Source organism: Myotis lucifugus, unplaced genomic scaffold (assembly GCF_000147115.1).
Source record: "Myotis lucifugus unplaced genomic scaffold, Myoluc2.0 scaffold_0, whole genome shotgun sequence".
Taxonomy (NCBI): Eukaryota; Metazoa; Chordata; class Mammalia; order Chiroptera; family Vespertilionidae; genus Myotis; species Myotis lucifugus.
Window position 1 is genome coordinate 14,856,038 of NW_005871048.1, and position 21,954 is coordinate 14,877,991.

The 21,954-nt window shown below is 37.2% G+C and overlaps 1 pseudogene; it reads right to left on the bottom strand.

The window, feature by feature from the left end:
* Window positions 1-13,190: 13,190 nt before the first annotated feature.
* Window positions 13,191-21,954, bottom strand: part of LOC102435057 — a 43,461-nt pseudogene continuing 34,697 nt past the window's right edge.

The following is a 21,954-nucleotide window of genomic DNA, read 5'->3' on the forward strand; positions in this document are numbered from 1 at the left end:
GAAAGAAAGAAAGAAAAAGAAAGAAAGAAAGAAAGAAAGAAAGAAAGAAAGAAAGAAAGAAAGAAAGAAAGAAAGAAAGAAAGAAAGAAAGAAAGGCTAATGGACAAAGACAACAGTATAGTGATTGCCAGAAGGAAGAGGGGTGGGAGGCAGTAGAAGAAGGTAAAGTGGGAATAAATAGTGATGGAAGGAGACTTGACTTGGGAAGGTAGACACAGACACGCAAAACATTGTTAGTATTTGCATACCTTAAACCTATATCATTGTATTAACCAACGTCGCCCCAATAAATTCAACTAAAATTTTTAAAAATATATATTTTCTTGATTTTTTTACAGAAAGGAAGGGAGAGGATAGAGAGTTAAAAACATCGATGAGAGAGAAACATCGATCAGCTGCCTCCTGCACACCCGCTACTGGGGATGTGTCCGCAACCAAGGTACATGCCCTAGACCAGAATCAAACCTGGGACCCTTCAGTCCGCAGGCCAACGCTCCATCCACTGAGCCAAACCAGTTAGGGCTCAACTAAAATTTTTAAATAAAAATCAGAGTCTTACAAGAAGCATTCAAAGAAAAAGCAGTAAGGAAAGCAAAAATCTGCCACTATATATACATTTGGCCAATGCTAAATTTCTGGTTTTTATAATTGTGATTATGAAAGATAGACCAATTGGGAAGAACTAGGGAAGCTATAATTATTTCAAAATAAAAGAGTAAAATAAAATTCTGATTACTCAAAAAGAAAAGGTGCTCTTTAAGATAGATTTGGTAAATACCACAGATAGACTGGGCAAAATCACAGGGCAGAAATTTGGGTCAAGACTGAAGAAAATACCTTCCTCTCTAGAAAGGGCAAAATAGGCTGATTCTCGTGAGTTGTGCCTTTTCTTGTTCTCATCTGATTGTTTCCTCTCTCTTCCTTTAATCATGCTGCACCAATGAAGAGGACAAGAGGGGGAAATTAAACCAGATAGTAGAAGGACATGTCCATAGGTCATTACAAATGATTTAGAAAGGGCAAGTTAATATTAATGAAATTCTCAGTCTCATAGGCTGGAACTAAGCTCTTTATACTCTCACTAGAGACCGAATGCATGAAGATTTGTGTAAGAATGGGCCTTCCTTCTTCTGGCTGCTGGCACCGCCTTCACTCTGGCCCGGAGCCACCTTTCTGCCTTCGTTCTTGCACAGAGCCATCTTTCCGCCTTCCCACGCTGCCCAGAGGCCCAAAGCAGCTGAGGCCGTGTGGAATGCCTGCGTCATTGCCAGGGCAACAACACAAGCATCCCACCCTGTCCCCGGCCACTCGGGGCCTGCATATGCAAACTAACCTGCCATCTTTGTTGGGTTGATTTGCAGATTCACTCCTGATTGACTGGTGGGCATCACAAAGGTATGGTCAATTTTCATCTTTCTTTTTTATTAGTGTAGATTGCTCCAATTTTCTTTCCATTATATGCTCTTGAGAATATTTTGTCATCTATACTGGTCATCTATACTGGTTATTACTTTTTGTTTGTTTTTTTGTTTGTTTGTTAATCCTCACTCAAGGAATTTTTTCCATTGAGTTTTTTGCAGAGGGTGGGAGAAAGAGAGGAAGGAGGGAGGGAAGGAGGTGGAGAGAGAGAGAGAGAGAGACATTGATGTGAGGGAGACACATTGACTGGTTGCTTGCAAACCAGGTACATGCCCTTGAACCCATGGTCCTCCAGCGCATAGCCCAATGCTCTAACCACTGAGCAACACCAGCCAAGGCTATTCTGATTATTCTTTATCCTTTATTCTCTCCCCAAGTAAACCAAAAGCTGCTTAAAGGATTTTTTCAAGATATTTAGAATGCTTTAATCTTTCCAGTTAACACAATTTATACTAGTAACTGCAACACTGTAATTTTTAGCATCTCATATAACAGATCAGTAAGGATTTATATTTTCAAGGGTAGAAGTGGGAACAGAAGAACAAGAAACACAAGAATGTCGGGTTTCACACTTGTGTTAAAAACTCAAAAAAATCAAAACTATTTTCTTTTCTGCAGCAAAATTGTGTCACAAATTTAAATGATTTAGCTTTAATCCCATGACAGCATCTATCAGATTGGGAGTTTGTGAAGAAAACTCTGTTATAGTCTAAATGCTCCTGCCCTGATAATTCCTTTGAGTATCAACTGATGCAAACACATTTCGTCTTGTACTATTACTGAAGCCAATTGCTAGAAGCAATTTCTTCCAACCATACAGGAACATCCTGTTGAGGTCTGACAGTAGATTCATTAGAGGCTGTGTTAAATGGTGATCTGATTCAGTATCAAGAAAAGAAATTGTTTTTCCCATGTTCCCACAATGACCAGTACACCAAATTCAAGAAACACATGCATCAATAGTAGAAGGAATATAAAAATTGATAATATATTGAACATTTTCAATATCCAGCTGTCTAGCAGCTACTGAAATTGCTATAAGAGGGTGACACCATCTGCAGTGAAAATCCCCTAGAGCTCTCTCACTCTCTCTTTCTGTCTCTCCCTCCCCCCTCTCTCTCTATTCCAGATCACCATGAATACTTGTAGTTGCCATTTTTTTTAGACAAAGAAAAGTTGCAATAAGTTATGCTTTCTCTTAGTGTCAACAAAGATCATAGGGTTGTGGGTTTTTCTTTTTTTTTTTTTTTGCAGAATTTCTACAGGTTTCCTAATTTTGGATTCTAGCCAACTTAATAGTCTGCTGAACATCTCTATGTACTCCACCCATTTGTCCAACAGTAACAAACAAATAATCCAACCTTTAAAATGCCCAGTCAAATTTTGAATTCCCTCTGGGGAAAAAAATGGCACTGAGGATCATTGTTTGATATTCTTTTGATGGCATTCCTACGCAGGAGATTAGCTTTCATTTCTGTTCCAAAATCCATAACCAGCATGGAATCAACTTCATCTAAAATGAAAGATTTGAGTTATCTGAGACCAATTTTTCTTTATCTGTAATATCCACGAGTCTTCCAGGAGTAGCACATATTACATCATAGCCTTGTAATGTCTGAATGAGAAAGGAAGGGAACACCAGGCACTCTGTTAGGCAACAGACTTCTTGTTTGGTTTTATCCTTACACAGTCTTAGAGAGAAGGATTATTACTTTCTCTTTCCATACAATGAAAAAGAGGCTCAAAGAGGCTTAGATAATTTATATTATAAATGGCAGAGGTAAGAATTCAAGTAAGCTCTGTCTGATTTCAAAGTTTACATTCCTTCCATTACGCTAATTCATCCCTTTATTCTTCAAAGTTTGGTACTTCATTCGCTCGACACAAATATTTGTTGACTAAATGGAGAGATGAATGGATGTGTGATGGAAAGAAAGTATCTGAGGCTTTATGGACAATCTAATCTAATCTGAGAGATAGAAATGCTAATCCTATATAATAAAGAGTAATATGCTAATTAGACCCAACAGCAGAACAATTGTCCGGACAACCTTCCGGATGAAGCCGGGGCTGCGAGGGCCGGCCAATTCAGCTGGGGCTGTGAGGGCTGAGCCCCATGCACAAATTTCATGCATCGGGCCTCTAGTATATTTATAATACTTACAAAATTGGTTTGCGTATTTGAGCAGCCCTGTCTCTTCTGCCAAAGAAAGGTTGCTCCAACCTCCTTATGAAGTGAAAAGAGAAACACTGTGGTCTATGGCCATACCACCCTGAATGAGCCCGATCTCGTCTGATCTCGGAAGCTAAGCAGGGTCGGGCCGGGTTAGTACTTGGATGGGAGAAACACTGTGCTCTGTGTTATTTACAATTAGGATGGAAGTCAGTCAAAACTGAAAGATAGATGAAGTGAGACTTGGGTCTTTTCTATCTCTACTTGGTGGCTCCCACTTAGCACTATCCATGTTGTAATCACTCCCTGAACTCAGTCTGGGCCAACCAGAATTAGCTCCACTTCCCTTAGTTCTGCAGTCTGAAGAAAATTAATCTCAGAAGAGGATTCTCATGAGAAAATTTAGCTTACAGAATTTGGAACCTAATTGATTGGGTTAAAAAAAAAAAGCCATCTACTTATTAGTCTGTCACTTTGGTAAGCCACTTAGCCACTCATTCCAAAATTTGGAATGTGGAAATTTTCTCCCATGATTGGTATGAGGATTAACGATGATGTAGATAAAGAGTGAGGCTCACAGTAGACACCCATTAAGATATAGCTTCTACTGATAGTTTTTAGCTGAATTTTTGGTATCTTTGAAGCCTGTACTTTTTTTTAACCCAAAATAAACTTTTTAGGGATTCGTGATTTCATTTACATTATAAACCTTACAAAAGTCTAAAAATATGTGTTAACTAACTTATAATCACTTTTGTTAAAGAAAAAACAAGTACATATGGAACTATCCCAGAACTTGGGCTCACCTTGCCTCATTTTGGATTTTCATCTTACTCCTCTTCAGATATTTTCTTTTCTGAAATAGACAGATGATGTCCATTTTGTGAGCATTGGGGTTCTACTGGGAATAGGACACAGTCTAATACATACCCCTCCAACCAAACTTGGAAACAAAGAGGAAGCTGCCATGTGTTGAGGAAAATCCCTCTCTGGACCTCTTGTTTCTGTAAAATTTGCAAGCAGTATTAACAGCGCTTTCATGCTATTTTATCTTTTCATAGATAGTTGGAGAGTGAAATCCTTGAAGATAGAGTGCAGAGCAAGAACAGTTTGTTTATTGTCCACTATTATAAAGATAACGCTTCCCTCTGGGGCAAAGATTGGCCGGTTTACTCTCAGTCTATTAACAGATTCAGGTTTTCTAAGCTCAGGATTCCACTGCATGGTCTGTATCCACCTGGTCCCCCTCTGTTTCAACACCCTGGGACTTGCAGAGCCAGGAGAACCAACTAAAATATAAAGCTCATGCTGCTTGCTGTGCTGTAAATAAAGTCCATTGTATCCAATCCAGGATTCTCTTGTCTTCTGCATGAAACTGTGATGTGCTATCTTAGCTGGAGAGCAAATAAAAGTTCACATCCTTCACAGTTCTTGACAAAGAGCATGTGAAAACACTGAAATGTATGATTGGCAGCCCAGAGGATTCAGAAAGCTCCTCTGGTTGGGGAATGCAGGTGACTTAGGGAAATTGTCCTAGAAGAGGTTACAACTGAACTGGGTCTTTAAGGATGAGTAGATGTTGGCTGAGTGAAGAAAGCTAACACACTTTAGATGTGCATGTGTTTTAGAGTTTAAATGAACTGAAGCAAAAGATTCTGGAGAAGGAACTTTAAGGGAAAACATAATTAAGTTTATAAGATAAATCAGATGGCAAAGAATAAATTTCTGATGGTGAAAATTTAGTTAGCTTTTTGGAAGATAAATTTTGTAATAATCTCAGTTTTTCATTGAGTTGACAAATTATTTTTTCACTGGTAATCACAGCCTCATAATTAAAATTGTAAAATCTTATAAATGTGAGACTGCGTGTAGCAAAAGTATTTATTTTTGAGGAAGAAACAAGAATACACACCAAAGAATTTATAAGAAGGATTAGAATGCTAACTTACTCCACCTTTTACTGTACTTCATTAAAAGTTTTATTAGTAATATTGTTATTTCTATTATGATTTCAGTGTTTTTTTTTAAAACCAAAATAACAATTCCCCACCACATTTAAACAATTATAGCTCAAAACAATGGACAATTTTAAACCCTTTCTTTGGCTCTCACTGAAAACCCCTCCAAAAATCAAGTCCTTGAAAAGATTTGAAACAAGCCTTGCTATTAGCAGAAAAATATGAAAATTTTGTAACTTTGGTTGCTGACTTATTCTTTACACTAGCTTACAAAAAGAAAGCCTGGATGATATATGCCACCTGTGGATGTAAATGTGTTTCTTCTTCCACTTTTTAAAAATGTAACTTTTCTTTGAAAAGGAAAAGAATGTTTATTTTACAAAGTTTTTATTAGAGTGAAAAGACTGTGTGTATGCTGAGAGCAGGTTTCAGGTCACTGTTTAGTCAGAGCTCCGGTTAGCTGGCTGATTCACCACAGCCACCAATGCCAGGGTACTTTTTCTCGTTTGATCAGGACGACTGGCTGAATGTAAATCCATGTTCATTCATCCAGGCATGTTGCTCAATTATTGATTTATTCTTAACTTTTGCGAAAGGAAACACGCACACGCACAGGCACAAACACAAACAGCACAAACACAAATGAAAGAGAGAGGGAGAGAGTCCTAATAGCAAAATGGGACTGCTACATGATCGAGGTAAACACTTGAAATCATGATTTCTCTATTGCTCTGCAAACCCAATTTATTCCTCAAATTTCCGTACAGAAATACTCTGTCTAGTTTGAATGTTTACATGTGAAAGTCCGGGTATTTTTACGTCACAAGTTTGAAATTAACAATGGTAATACTTCTGTTGGACTTTTGAAAAATATTTTTTTCAAACTTTGTTTTAAACAGTGGCAGGCTCCAGCCAGAGCCAAGATCAAGTTCAATCCAAACATGCACTTACTTCTGGTAAATGAGTTATCAAAAATTTCTTTGAACAGAAAAAAATGTAAACAACAAATGTGGTCAGCAATTGGGAAAAAAGTACATTTTTAAATGTATTCTACCACTGTTCACTACACTTCTTTTGACTCCAAGAAATTATTTCCCAGAATGTTTTAGCTATATGTAATAGAAATAGAATTATGACTTATAAATTACTTTGGCAAATAATTACTTTATGAATCATTAATATACCAGGTATACTGTTAGCATTTACTTTTAGTCAAGTTCCAGGCAGTTTTAGATAAGAAGTATGAATAAGAAGTCATTATTTAGAGTACAGTCAATAAGAAAGTGTGTGACTGCTGGTCTGATGTATTCAAACTTGCTTTCATAGTAAGCCCAAAATATTTATTTATTAAAAGTACCATCTTAGGAACCAGGGCTTTCCAAAGTTTTATCTGCAAACAGAAAGGCTTTAGAAGTTGAGATAAATTATCTTCTCCAGGGCAGGAATCATTAGGCCAAACAGCAAATAGCAAATATTTTCAGCCTTGAAAGCCATTGGTCTCTGTCACAGCTACCTAACTCTATTATTGTGTTGTAGAAGCAGTCATGGATGACACATACATGACTGAGTGTAGCTATGTGCCAATAAAACTTTGTTTACAAAATCAGGTTACAGGCTGGATTTGGCCAGTGAACTATAGATTGCCACCCCCTGGTTTAAGTTATTCTTATATTTGCATCAAGCCCCCATTCTTCTGAACCTAGAACAAGGCTTAAAAGGGAGATAGTTGAGGTTTAATAAATGAATTATTAAAATAGAGTGGTAGAATAAATATACAAATTAATTCATAAATCTAACACTTGTGCATTCAGTATTACACACAGGACACACTTCTAGGCTCTAAAGATACACTGGTAGACTAAACAGGACGGAAAATAAATTCCTTGCTCTTACAGAGGTTACATTCATGAGGAATGACGGACAATATACAAGATAAGTAACAAAATGTATAGTATGTTCAATGAAAACAGTACATAAAAAAGAAATAAAGAAGACACAGAGGATAGGGCTTGTTGGGAGAATTGCCATTTTGGATTAGGTAGACAATGAAGGCTTTATTAATATGAAGGTAACGCCTGAGTACAAGCCTGAAGGAAGTGGGAGAAACACATTCAAGGTTTAAGAAACAGTAAATGCAAAAAATCTTAAAGAGGTATGTTAGTACTCTAATTCTTCCTATGTTTTCCTTAAATATAAGCAAAGCATTTTTTTCAAATAAGATATTATTTACATATAATGAAATACACCCACTTTAAGTGTAATAAATGTAGTTTATGGTGTGGTGAGTTCCATCAGTTCTTGAATGTTTGATGTCACCTCACCCTCAACAAATATCCTAAAAGAACCAAAGAACCTTTTCAGAAAACAAAAGCATAATTCAAATGAAGGAGAAGAATATTTCTCACACACATTTTATATTGGGTAGCTATTTAGTAAGCACATGAATTTAATGCAAAAGCTCAACAACTAAGTAAAAACAGACATTTCTTGTTTCCATTTTTCAGATCATCTAGTGTTTGCCCTTATACTTCTCATACGATGCTTGAAAAGTATCTAGTGATGTGCTCAAAGCACAAATTTTTAAAAAAAGAAATAAAATAATTCATTCATAATCTTTATATTGGTTAAATAATAGTATTTTGGACATATTGGGCCAAGTAAAATATATCACTAACATCAATCCCATTAGTCTTTTTTTACTTTTTAATGTGGCTTCTAGAAAATTTAAAATCACATCATATTTCTGTATGCTGCATTACATGTAATCATGGACTCCTCTATCTGACTTCCCATTAATGCATACCTTTTACATTTTCATAATTTTAAATATTCACATTTCATTGCTTTCTTCTTGCATTTACTTTTTGAGCTCTGTCAAGTCATTTTTAATTCCCTTCCATTAGCCTATCTCTTCTTTCCTAACCCACACAGCTCTCCTTTTAAAGGTCAAAGAAAACAACACATTTTCTTTAAGTTCTTTGATTCCAAACAATCTATTTGGTCAAGATGTTGACTGTTTTGTTGCACAATTTTTCTAATGCTTATTTTATTATATTAATACTTTTTGTTGCATAGTTTACTATTTATTAGCAAAAACAGCATTTAATTCAATGGCTATAATCCTTCCTTTACAATAAACCAACTGACTAGGGGAATCCTATCTAATAAAGAGGGAATATGCTAATTGACCCTTATGCTGTCACAAAGATGGTGGCGCCCACAGCCAATAAGGAGGAAATATGCTAATTGACTGCCCCGCCCTCAAAGATGGAGGCACCCACAGCCACAAGATGGTGGTGCCCAGTCCCTTCAGCCCCACCGGGGCACCGCACTCCTGCCTTTGGAGTCCTCTCAGCCCCCCAGCCACCCAGGTCCGGCCCAAGGTGCAAGCTAGCCTCAGATGGTGGCTGCTCAGCCGCCCAGGGCCAGCACAAGGCTTGCCTGCACCTTGGATGGCGGCTGCGCAGCTGCCCAGGGCCACCCGAGGCTTGCGCTGCCAGCAATGGCAGCAGCAGAGGTGTGATGAGGCATTGCCTTACCCTGATTGCCGGGTCACCTACTGCCCCTGAGGGCTCCCGGACTGTGAGAGGGCAGGCTGGGCTGAGGGACCCCCCTTCCAGTGCATGAATTTTCATGCACCGGGCCTCTAGTATATAATATTGTCCATATTTTTAGAAATCTCTTTAGTGACCTTGTTGCAGAAGACCGGAGAAAAACCAAGCAACACTTAGAGAAAGGGGAGTTACATTTTATTATTATTATGTGCGGGCCCAGAGAAGAATGTCTTTCAAATTCTGGGCAAAAAACATGGAGGAAGCTTTCCATATTTATACTTTTTCCAGTTCTTTGTCTTCCAAATAAGGGTTTTTCTGGTTCCCTTTGCAAGTTCTTAAAGAGCCCTATGTGCTGGGGCTTTGAGACCTCAACCAAAGGCCTGGCCTGGTGCCAGCACTGATAACTTCGTCTGGGGAAGGTTTATGGCCTCTCTGGGATGGGAGTAGTCTTATTTTCCTTATTATTTAAGCCAGCAAGCATTTACAGAAGCCAGAAATAGCAGGGTTAAAATTTCAAACAGCAGTTTTTATATAGGATGGATGCTTCAACCTCACAACTAGCAGTCAGATTGTTTTGTTGATCAATAACTATAATGATATAAGAGAAAAATATATAATAAAAGTAACTCTCCATTGAAGCATAGTATGTTGATATAAAAAATAAAATAATTCTACTAAATTCTAATTTAGACTATTAAAATATTATTTGGAATCATTTTACAATACATACATAAGTCAAATCATTATGTTGTACACCTAAAACTAATACAATGTTATATGTCAATTATATCTCAATTAAAAATATTATTTGGTTTACATAAAGTGCAAACCTTTTTACACTTACTAGTAAAGAATATAATTCTTGGCACAAAGACAACATGCATAAATAAACCGGTTAGTAGTCATAACCATCATTTCTCTTTGCTTTGAAAGATTAAAAAAACTAAACCAAATTGATTACTTAATGTTCAGCTTGTGTAAAATCAGTGTACTTAAGAAAATTCAAATTTAAAAAGAGTAAGTCAATAGTATTTTTAGAAATACATGTTATCCTGCCCAATAATGAATTCTATGCCTCCCCCCATAAATCCACTGTATAATCTTTGAAGCTCAAAATAATAACTTTAAAAATTTCTAAAATGCAGTTTTAAAAATATTTTTTAAAATTGATTTTAGAGAGAAAGGAAGAGAGAGGAAGAGGGAAAGAGAGAAACGTTGATGTGAAGGAGAAACATCCATTGGCTGCCTCTTGCACACCCCCTATTGAGGATCCAGCCCAAAACCTGGGCATGTGCCCTGACCAGGAATTTAATCAGTTCCCTTTTGATGCACAGGATGATGCTCAACCAACTGAGCCACGCCGACCAGGACTAAAATGTAGTTCTTTAATAAAAATGATTATATCAGGTGAGATTCTTTTCAAGTCCAACATGGGAGAACTTTTACATACAAAATAAGTGTTATGCTTTGCTGTAATCAATTTTAGAGATGTTACTATATTTCAAAAAATATATGGAATGCTTCTTTGGAAATATACATGAAGTATTATTAGGCTATATCCACACTTTATTTTCAACCAAAGAGTTTTATTCAACTTAAGCACTATTATTCAGTCTTTTAAAATATCAACTGTTTGAAAAATATTTAATCTATACCAAAATGCAGGAATTTGCTGTTCTGAGATTATTTAAATGTAAGTGAATCACAAGCCTTGAAAGTAATTCCAAAAGAAGTTTCAAAATTGCTTTCAATAGTAACAACAGCACTGAAACACAATATATAGCCTCTAAAGACAGTTATATGGAAGAATATTTATTTATAAATTCTACTATTTGTTAGAAAAAACAAACTTGTTTATTTTATATTCATTTCCTTTATAACTGTAACCCTTCATTTAGGTTTAGTATAAAAAGCATGAAAAAGAATTTTATTATATTTTCATTTTGTTTAAATTTTCAACCAAATCACCTCAATTTCTGAACTATAAAATAAAAATTTAACATTTCTAATTCTAGACACCACAAATGTAAAACAAGTCCTATTTAACATGGTTTTAAATGATATCTATAGATTTGTTTAGAGTGGGAAAGATTCTGATTTTTTGAAAATGCCAAAAAGTTTTCATTTGGGAGAAATCAACTAAGTATAAAATATAACTATTCTCACACAGGCAACACAAATAAATTGCTTGCTCTAATAAATTCTTAAAAATGTATTTTAATCTCACTTCAAAAGCAAGAAAATTTCTGGATACAAAGACATCTCATTCAATAATGTTTGAACATACATTCAGCAATTTAAAATATTATAAGGATCCAATATTTTAAAGGTTTATAATCTCAATGTATTATATATTTAATACTAGAGGCCTGGTGCACAAAAATTTGTGCACTCGGGGGGGGGGGTCCCTCAGCCTGGCCTGTGCCGTCTCGCAGTCTGGGACCCCTCAGGAGATGACCACCTGCTGACTTAGGCCTGCTCCCCAGGGGATTGGGCCTAAGATGGCAATCAGACATCCCTCTGGCAGCCCGACAGCCTTGGGGGATGTCCATTTGCCAGCGGGGAGCAGACCTAAGCTGCAGTCAGACATCCTTAGTGCTGCTGAGGAGGCAGGAGAGGCTCCCACCACCACCACTGTACTGGCAGCTGTCAGTCTGGCTTGTGGCTGAGCAGAGCTCTCCCTGTGAGAGCGCACTGACCACCAGAGGGCAGCTCCTACATTGAGCGTCTGCCCCCTAGTGGTCAGTGTGTGTCATAGTGACCAGTCATTCCCAGTCTTTCTGCTGTTAGGGTCAGTTTGCATATTACCCTTTTACTATATAGGATGGAGGCCTAGTGCACGGGTGGGGGCCGGCTGGTTTGCCCTAAGGGTGTCCCGGATCAGGGTGGGGGTTCCCACTGGGGTACCTGGCCAGTCTGGATGAGGGGCTGATGGCTGTTTTCAGGCTGGCACACCCCCTTTAGGGTGGGGGTCCCCACTGGGATGCCTGGCCAGTCTGGGTGAGGGGCTGAGGGCCATTTTCAGGCTGGCCAGAGACTGAAGCTCCCAGCCTCTCCTTTTCTTCTTCTTTTTTTTTATTCTGGGATTTATTTACTTTCTATAATTGAAACATTGTTGCTGTCACTGGAGCAGAGAGACAGCTCCTGCTCGCTCCCAGCTCTGAAGCCACGGCCTGCTGAAAGCAGGTATCTGTGGTTTGTTTAGCTTCTATAATTGAAGCTTTGTTGCTTACAGAGCTCAGAGCCGAGCTGCGGCAGGCGGGGAACCTTGGCTTCCTCCATCACTGGAGCAAGCAAGCCTCCTGCTCGCTTCAGCTGCATGGCTGCCAGCCGCCATCTTAGTTGGCAGTTAATTTGCATATTGCCCTAATTAGCCAATGGGAAGCATAGCGAAGGTACTGTCAATTACCCTTTTTGTCTTTTATTAGATAGGATATACAATACATACAGGTAGTCAGCAGGATTACAAAGTAATTTTTTAAAAGTCTGATCAATAGTGATAAATATTTTTAGATTATTAAAAAACATTTAGGATCATAAAGTAAAATAAAATATGGGAGTTTTAAACCTAACAGAAAGATTGCAAATGTTCATATAGCCAGTCATTTTTAAAAATCCCTCAAGTTGAATAGAATACATTTTAAAACAATACTCTTGCCACTTTCAAGCAGCAGTATTTGCAGATATTAAGCATGTACATCTCTATGAAATTTAAAATTACTATGCAGCTTTCTTTATTGTAATACACAGTAGCTATTTCTTCCTTTCTATTGGATTTTTTTGTTATTGTCGTTTGAAGAGTGTCTAATATATTACCAACAGAAACAACTTTAGCACCTTAACTTCCTCTGAAACATGGCTCAGTTTGTACTGTGTTCTGCAGGCAGCCACATGAATATTAACAGTACCTTAATACCATTGAGAGCAACCGATAACTGGAGTCATATGAAGTTTCAAAGACTGTTTCAGAGGTGTCTGTAAACCAAGATAATCAGAAGTATTACCCTTGCAGATAGCCCTTTATTACATCAGTTAATACAAGGAGTTAAAATTTCCAATGCCACAGTATAGCACTTAATCTATTCTGTAATTTTACATATTATACCATTAATTCACCCTGAGAATACAGAGGAAGCATTTCAAACAAGATATTCTGATATGTTTCTTTTTTCCTTTGTATTTGCTTTCTCCTGTGTTTGTTTTTGTCAGCCCTCAAGGGCACAGATATTTGAATCCCAAGTGTGACTTGGATATCTTTTTTTTTTGTTAACTGAGACTCATGCTACAGTGAGATACTGGTGATAGAAAAGCCCAAAAAGGCTTGTAGAAAAGAGACATGCAGCAATCCACCAGGTTAGAAAAGACAGAAGTCCTCGAAAAAGCAGAAGAGTGAAAATGTTTTTTAAGCTGCTCAGTGCCACTGTTACCTGTGTAACAGGTACCTTCACCTTTCCATCAGCAGATGGTAATTCGGAGTAAACAGAATTGGATGGTAGACTATTATCCATTGGCAAGGTAGAGATGGATTCTGGATAAATGCCCCAGGAATGATGACCTAGTATTTTCTTTTTTTTTTCTTTTGCTAAAAGTATTACAAAGGGTATTACATAAGTGCCCTTTTTATCCCCCCCACCCTTGACAAACCCCTGCCCTCCCTTACCCCCCAGTGTCTGACCTAGTGTTTTCAAAAGCAGAGTTGTGTGAAGCAGCATCACCAGCGGTGCCACTACAGCAGTGCTATGACACAGAGGTAATAAAAGACCGAGCCACCATTTTCTGTAGCTCCACTGTACTTATCTGCCCTGCTTCTTTCTTCATTGGATCCACACACTCCTGGGCTGAGTTTAAGTAAGCTTGCATGTGACTATGCATCATGGCCAGCCCCAAAGCACACAGCAGGATTATTAGCCAGAGTCGCAGAGTATCGAATGTAACTTCTGTCATAAAGGGACACTTTCTTTACCCAATGGTGGGTTCACAATGTAGTCTTTGGTGACTGGTTGTACCCAGCGCAGAACCATAGGTGCCAAGAAGTTGATATGAAGTAATGTTTGTGTAATTTTTTGTGTTGCCAAATTCAGGGCATCCAGATGCATTTGAGCCAGCCGTAATCCAGGAAATGTCAAAAAAAAGCGAACAGAAAATAGTCCGGAAAAAATTGAAAGTAAGTTTTGAAACAGGACCCTGAGATTCTAAACCTTGCTTTTTAAGAAACTGCATCGCACTGTTTGAAAAATTTGCAAATCCTGTTTTGAGTCCAAGTTCCAGATAATTTTCTGTTTCAATCAAGACTGCCATTGCTTTCACAAAGAAAAAAAAATTGTAAAGGTAACAACAGGCTGATCTTTCATCACCATCTTTTCCTTTAAAATAGTGGGTAGTTATTAAAATAAAACTTTGATTGCAAAAGATAAAAACAAGCAGGCACCAGACTAAGCTGCTACTCATCTCCTGTGTGGGCTTCATAATAGTGTAGTAGACTTCAGTTACTAGATACACCACTGTAGCAACCCCTGTGAAATGCACCAGCCACTGATACTCTGGAAAGTAATGCAACGCAAAAGTATCCACTTCTGTAACTGACTTTTTTTTTAGATGGAGGTCACTGTGGTGTGCAGGAGCAAAGAATTTTCAGTAACCACCAGAGGCTCGCCCCATGACAGTGACCAGCCCCCCGCCTCACCTGCTTCACCATCCCGCCACGGCCAATGCCCACCATGATCCACATGCGTCCTCTGGTGGCCAGTGCATGCCATAGCAAATGGTTGTTTGGTTGTTCAGTTGTTCCACCGTTCAGTCTATTTGCATATTAGGGTTTTATATAGAGAGAGATTTATTTTCATCAATTCTGATTGATGTGGAATAAAATTTCAATGTGGTCATGATTTTTATGACTGAATTTGAACACTTTAATACACACACAGACACACACACACACACACTATATTTTCTTTCTTTTTTTCTATTTTATTCATTAGATTCCACATATAAGTGAGATTATATGGTAGTTGTCTTTCTATTTTCTTTATCCATTCATTCATTGATGGACATTGTGAATAATGCTGCAATAAATATGGGAGTGCAAATACTTTTTGAAAGGAGTAAATATCTCCTATCAGAAAAACTCTCAGAAAATATCTCTTATTAGAGAAACAGGAAGTTCTGGAAATGACTACAATCATGAAATCAGAGTTTTTTTCCTCTTTACTAGATTGGCACATTATCTCCAAACATCTTAATATTCATATATTTCAAATGTGACAAACAGTAAGCTATATGTGTTATATGGAGCTAGAATATTACACATCTGTGCATAGGGTAAATGACCAAGTATTTACATTTAACTCAAAAGTGTATTTCACTATCAAAATAGGGCTGCATTACTTATTAAAAATAAAGCAAACTTTAGTATTTAATTAACTGAACTGCGTCCAGCATGGCCAGGGGTGAACCTGAGGAGGGGCAGTGAAGGATTAAAGAAGACAGACAAGAGAATGCAGTTGGGGCCAGGTAGGATCACTGTGCCTGGATGAGGAAACAGTGACCCAGTCTGTAAGCCGAAGCTTTATTTTATAGTCAGATCACACAAAGCAAAGCAAGGGGAGTGGTCAACATGTTTACAATGTTCTTGCAAGTTTCAAACCTATTTCATTACTCAAGCCTTGTTTTGGCAGCACTTGCCGTACCTCCCACAGCCCATTAGCTACCTAGGAATAAGGGGGGACTATAAGGTCAAGCTTTATTATGCTAGGAGGGCTCTGCCCTCCAAGCTGAGACTTGTATGTGTCTCTGCCACAGGTCAGTCTGAGGATTGACCCGATAGCCTCTCCCTACAATTAACACTGTAAGAAAGAATATTCCTGTTAAAATACCAACTCAGAATAGATGTACATTATTAAGTCCGTAATTTCTTAGAAGAAACAGTTTTGACATCAGCTAAAGGTTATGTATTAATAAAATTAGCACCTCATAATCTCAATACATATTAATATAACAATTATACCCAATATTTGAAAATAAAACTATAATGAAAACAGAGGTAAGATGCTATCAAAGCTATGCAGAAGAGCTTGGAATAGCAGAAAACTGAAAAGAAACAAACAAGGAAAATTTAACCTTTGTAGGACTTGGGTAGGGTACAGAATCCTCTGAAAATAGCCCCTCTGAGGAGTTGAACCAATGTTATCTCTTGCTTGGAAAGTCAAGATCTGGGAGGGTAGGGAGCCTGAAAAAGTATGGTTGACTCCCACTTGATTCCAAAAAATGGCAGAAACTGTAAATGTACATTTAAATATGCCTGCCATCTTTTCAAAATGCAGACTTTTAATGTGGAAAGGTAAAGTATAACCAATATGCAATAGCTGTTTGGCTAATGATTTTGGGAATAAATGCAAAACTTCCTTATGAAAAATTCTTAACATATAAAAATTCACTTCTAGCCAGAAAGAATACCTGAACTTTGAAAGTGTAGATGTACCCACAGGATAGTATTACCTATGATACTATTTAAGCATGTTGACTTACCTCAGTCCTTTAGCACCTGCTCCATTCTATCCTTCAACGGATAACTGGTGGATGACATTTTAAAATGAGTACTAACCAGAAAGGATCCTGGATTGGAGAGGGTGCAGGCTAGCCTGAAGTGTTCCTCCCTCCCTGTGCATAAATTTCATGCACTGGGCCTATGGTGTAATATATAAAAGAAGAACTAAATAAATGGAGAGGCACATAATACTTATAAGTAGGAAGACCCAATAGTGTAATATAAACTTTCACTAAATTTACCTCTAATTTTAATCAAATATTACTTTTTGTGAAATATAAGATGATCTTAAATTTGATATGGAAAGTTTTAAGCATCATGTCCTGTTTAATATTAACCTATAAAGATATATTAATCAAAGTAGTATTGATGCAGGGTAGACAAACATATCAGAATAGACAACTGATTTGCATAGGTTAAACCATCCTTGTATCCCAGGGATAAATCCCAGTTGATCATGATGTATGATTTTTTTTTTAATGTGCTGCTGAATTTGGGGAATGTAAATTGGTTCAGAAACTATGGAAAACAAAAATTAAGAATAGAATGACTATATTAGTTAGAAAGTCTATTTCTAGTTGTATACCTAAAGAAAATGAAAATAGTTCAAGGTAATGCTGAAAATCATTAGCCAACAGCAATTTGACTGTAAGGCAGATTATTTAGAAAAAAACCTGACTCCGTTATTTAGAAAACCCCACAATTGATGGATCAGCATCTCTATCACAATTTGCTTGCTGGAGTGGAGTAAGTTTGATAGTACTTTTACTATCCCCATGCCTGTATAGAGCATTCTTTATTGATGTGTAGAAGAGCTACAGTGAGATGAGATACTGTTCAATAATCTATATAGCTACTATATTTATTATCTTTTATATTAGTTCCTTTGAATAAATAAGCACCCATTAATAAGCTCAAAGCAGATTATAGATCTTCATTTATTTCTCTCTTATATATCCCTCTTCTTATATATGCATATAGCCTAACTCTATCCTGACCCATGTCCATGGGTTTTAGTGCCCATCTTAATTCATCGTCATTATTTTCCTTTATCATAAGTCTTAAAATGTTTTTGCTCTGTAATGTTTTCCATCTTTCCTGTAGAAGCATTCTTGATTTATACTCACTTTCTCCCCCTTTCAGAATTTCTACTATACCCTGCTTTCTTTTATTCATGTTTTATGTGGAAGTTATGCAGCCCTGAATGAAATTGCTGGTTTGGGGAAAAACTCAAGGTGATGGTATGAGGTGCTATTAGGTCCTCTTATAACATCTGGCATAGATATTCAAGGACTTTATAATATCATCACCCATGAGTCCCTATGCTCCAGAGTCTCTATTACCTTGAGTAGGATTCACTTTTCCTCTCATACAGATGTATCCTTTCATGAAAGCCAGCCCCAGCAGGAGATCATAATGACAGCTTACAATTATCGAGGCACTTACTAGATGTCAAGAACATTTGTTAAGTGCCTATGTGCATTCTTTCATTAGAGGGACACAATGAAATATACAACATAATTTCTTTCATATCTGTATTTGAGATAGGGTTGGCCAAATAACAAGTTTGCATAAAATTTGGAAGACAGAAATGAAGCAGCAGCCATTACTTTCTGAAGGTGATCAGATCTGGTAGCTAAAACTGACTGACTTACTAAATTCTCTCACCAGCTCCAACTGTCTAATCATGGGAGTGCTCAGGAGGGTGAATAATTCAGAGAGGTGGGCACAGCTGCTTAATGAGTTTTATCTGACCCACTAACAGACCTTTTTGGGCGTTTATTTCTTCAACCCCCTACAACTGTGCTAGGGAATAAGTCATTTGTTCTATAATATTCATATATTTTAGGTTTGTGACTGAAAATTTATTAACACAAAGAAAAGGCACATATTAGAAATATTAGGAATGAACAAAGGTATATCACTGCAGAACATTAAAAGAATAATAAGGAAATACTATTATCAACTTTCTGCCAATATATCTTAAAATTCAGATGAACTGGGTAAATGATTTGAGAAATTCAATTACCAAAACTGAAATGGTATGAAATATAAAATCTGAATAATTCTATATCTATTAAAGAAATTGAATTCAATAAAGAAAAACATTTAATTAAAAACTAATAAACTTAACAGAAGTAACCTCCAGGCCCCAATAGTTTTACTGGTGAATTTTATCACATAATAACAATCTTATACAAATATTAAGGAAGAAATAACAAGTTTACACAAATTCTGAGAAGAAATAATCTTACACAAACTCTCAAAAACTAGAGGAGGCTGCAAGACATTCACATTTGATTTTATAATCTGTGTGTGTGTGTGTGTGTGTGTGTGTGTGTAAAGCAATCAACTTTACAGAAGAGAAAGAAAAGATTTTTTTTCTAGAATTATCTTATATAATAAAGAGGTAATATGCAAATTGACCATCACACCCTTGCATAAAATGGCCACCAAAGATGGCCGACAGGGGAGGGAAGTTGTGGGCAATCAGGCCAGCAGGGGAGGGCAGTGAGGGGTGACAAAGCCAGCAGGAGAGGGCAGTTAGGAGGTGATCAGGCTGTCAGACATGCTTCGAGGGGTCCCAGATTGGAGAGAGTGCAGGCTGGGCTGAGGGACACCCCCCGAGTGCAGGAATTTCATGCACTGGGCCTCTAGTTTTAAAATAAGATGTAGACCTCATATCTCATTGACATTCCAAGCTGCTGACCAAGAATGTTGGTAATTGAAGGAGCCTTCATTCTGGCAGGGGTTATTTACATTGAAATATGGACCCAGTTTTTCTACAATGAGAACAGGGAAGTAAATGCTTCATGGTTCAATAATCCACTAGAATTTCTCTTCTTACTGACCTGCCCCTAGTGCAAGTAGCCATAGTCTGAGAAGGGTTTCGTGACTGGAAAGTTAGACAACTCAATAATACAAATATGGTGAACAGAAACTTTCTCAGATGAATCAAAGAAATGTCATTTGAAACTTAAGTGAAATACATTTTAACTCATGAAACTTAGTGCTATTTGTCTCAAATAATGAGCAAATAAAAATAATTGATCCAAGAATTACTACAGACAGAAAATATACATTAACTAAAATGTTTTGTTAAATCTACAAATAAAAGAATGATTCCCTTAAAAGAATCATTAAAAATCATCATCTGGAAAGACACACATGCCCTGGGCACTAGTATTGGCCACAGATCATTTCATCTGAATATCTAAGGATCTGAATCATACTCTATATCTTTAAGCACTTATGTAAGGTTGGATTGATTGTTCTAATCAGACAATTTTTGTTATTGTTAATCCTTACCTAAGGATGTTTTTTTCCATTGATTTTTATTTTTATTTTTTAATATATTTTATTGATTTTTTACAGAGAGGAAGGGAGAGGGATAGAGAGTTAGAAACATTGATGAGAGAGAAACATCGACCAGCTGCCTCCTGCACATCTCCTACTGGGGGTGTGCCCACAACCAACGTACATGCCCTTGACCGGAATCGAACCCGGGACCTTTCAGTCAGCAGGCCGATGCTCTATCCACTGAGCCAAACCAGTTTCAGCAGAATGGTTTTTTCCATTGATTTTTAGACAGAGTAGAAGTGAGTGGGGGAACTGAGAGAGGGAAACATCAATGTGAGAGAAACACACTGACTGGTTGCCTCTTGAATGACCCCCAACTAGGGCAAGGGATCGAGCCTGCAACCCAGATACATGCCCTTGACCAGAATCAAACTCAGGACCCTTCAGTACTGGGGCCCACACTTCAACCACTGAGCCAAGCCAGCTAGGGCTAATCAGACACTTTTTAAAGCAGTGGTTTAATAACTTTGTATTTAAACCTTTAATTTCAGACATATTTGCATCATTCATCAATTTCTTAATATCAGCAATTGAAAAATTTTGCCAAGTTTTCTTCACATGGCATTCTACATGTACCACGGAAAGATTTATGCCAGCTTAGCTAAAAAATTTTAAATGTCTTAATTCTCTACAGTTTTCCTCACATGTAGCAACAGCTTATAGTTAGGCTCTAGTTTATAGTTTTGGTTTTGTTATTTTTATGTGGTTTGTTCTTTTTGCATAGCGGTATTTTACATTCTTTGGCATAACCAAACTATAAGGAAATTAAAAGACCCATTGACTACAAGAAGTTTAGACTACTAGCAATACATGACATCACCTTCTGTCATCTGATAGAAGGCTTCCTGAAGAAACTTTCAGGTAAAGGAAACTGTAAATAGAGTTCTAATGCTATATCCTGTCTGACATCATTGGAACCACTTCACAGTCAAATTTCTAGCTCATCTGAAGTTTGCTATGACACATAGTTATTAAAAACCACATCCTGGAAAGTGTTATGGGAAAATAAGCTAGAATCAAAAAACGTTCACTGCAACAATTCTGTATCTAGACAAGTAAGACATGCTGTAAACTGTTTAGTGAATGGTTTAATAAAATGTTATAATTGTGGGTTAAGTCCAGCACTGACCAGTTACTCCTGCATGGTCAGAAGTAAAATGATTAGAATGAAATCCTAGAACCTCTCATGTAGGTATAAACCGTGATGTCTCTGGAAATTACTTCACATGAAGAATGTGGATGAACAAGCTCAATCTGATAAAATATGGAATTAAATATGTGATTCCTCAGTGGCATATTATTTTATAATCCACTCAATTTGATATGGAATAAAACCCTTTGATTGGTGATACAAATCATGTTACACACATGATGACAGAATGTTACAATTCAAATAAGTATCTTCAAATTAGTTTATTTAATAAATATTATGTAAGTACTTTTTATGTTTGTAGCACTAAGCTGTATGCTGAGAAGGATAAGAAAAAGAAATCCTTTCTCTTCAGCACATCTGTATTTCAACAGGCACATGTCACTTAAAATTTACCAGATTCAATAGGAACTTATTATGTAGACCAATAAAGTTGCTCTCTCTCTAAACTGTCCCATTTCTGCCATTAACAACCATGCTCAATTTCAATGATTCCTTTCTTCCTACTTTGTGGTAGCATATATTTTGTTAATCAATGTTTCTCTATTTCCTCCTGCCAACTGTCTATCCTTCCCTTTCTATCCTATCCAAAGCCTTCAAAATATCACACTTTTGCTGAAACCGGTTTGGCTCGGTGGATAGAGCATCGGCCTGCGGACTGAAAGGTCCCGGGTTCGATTCCGGTCAAGGGCATGTACCTTGGTTGCGTGCACATCCCCAGTCGGAGATGTGCAGGAGGCAGCTGATTGATGTTTCTAACTCTCTATCTCTCTCCCTTCCTCTCTGTAAAAAATCAA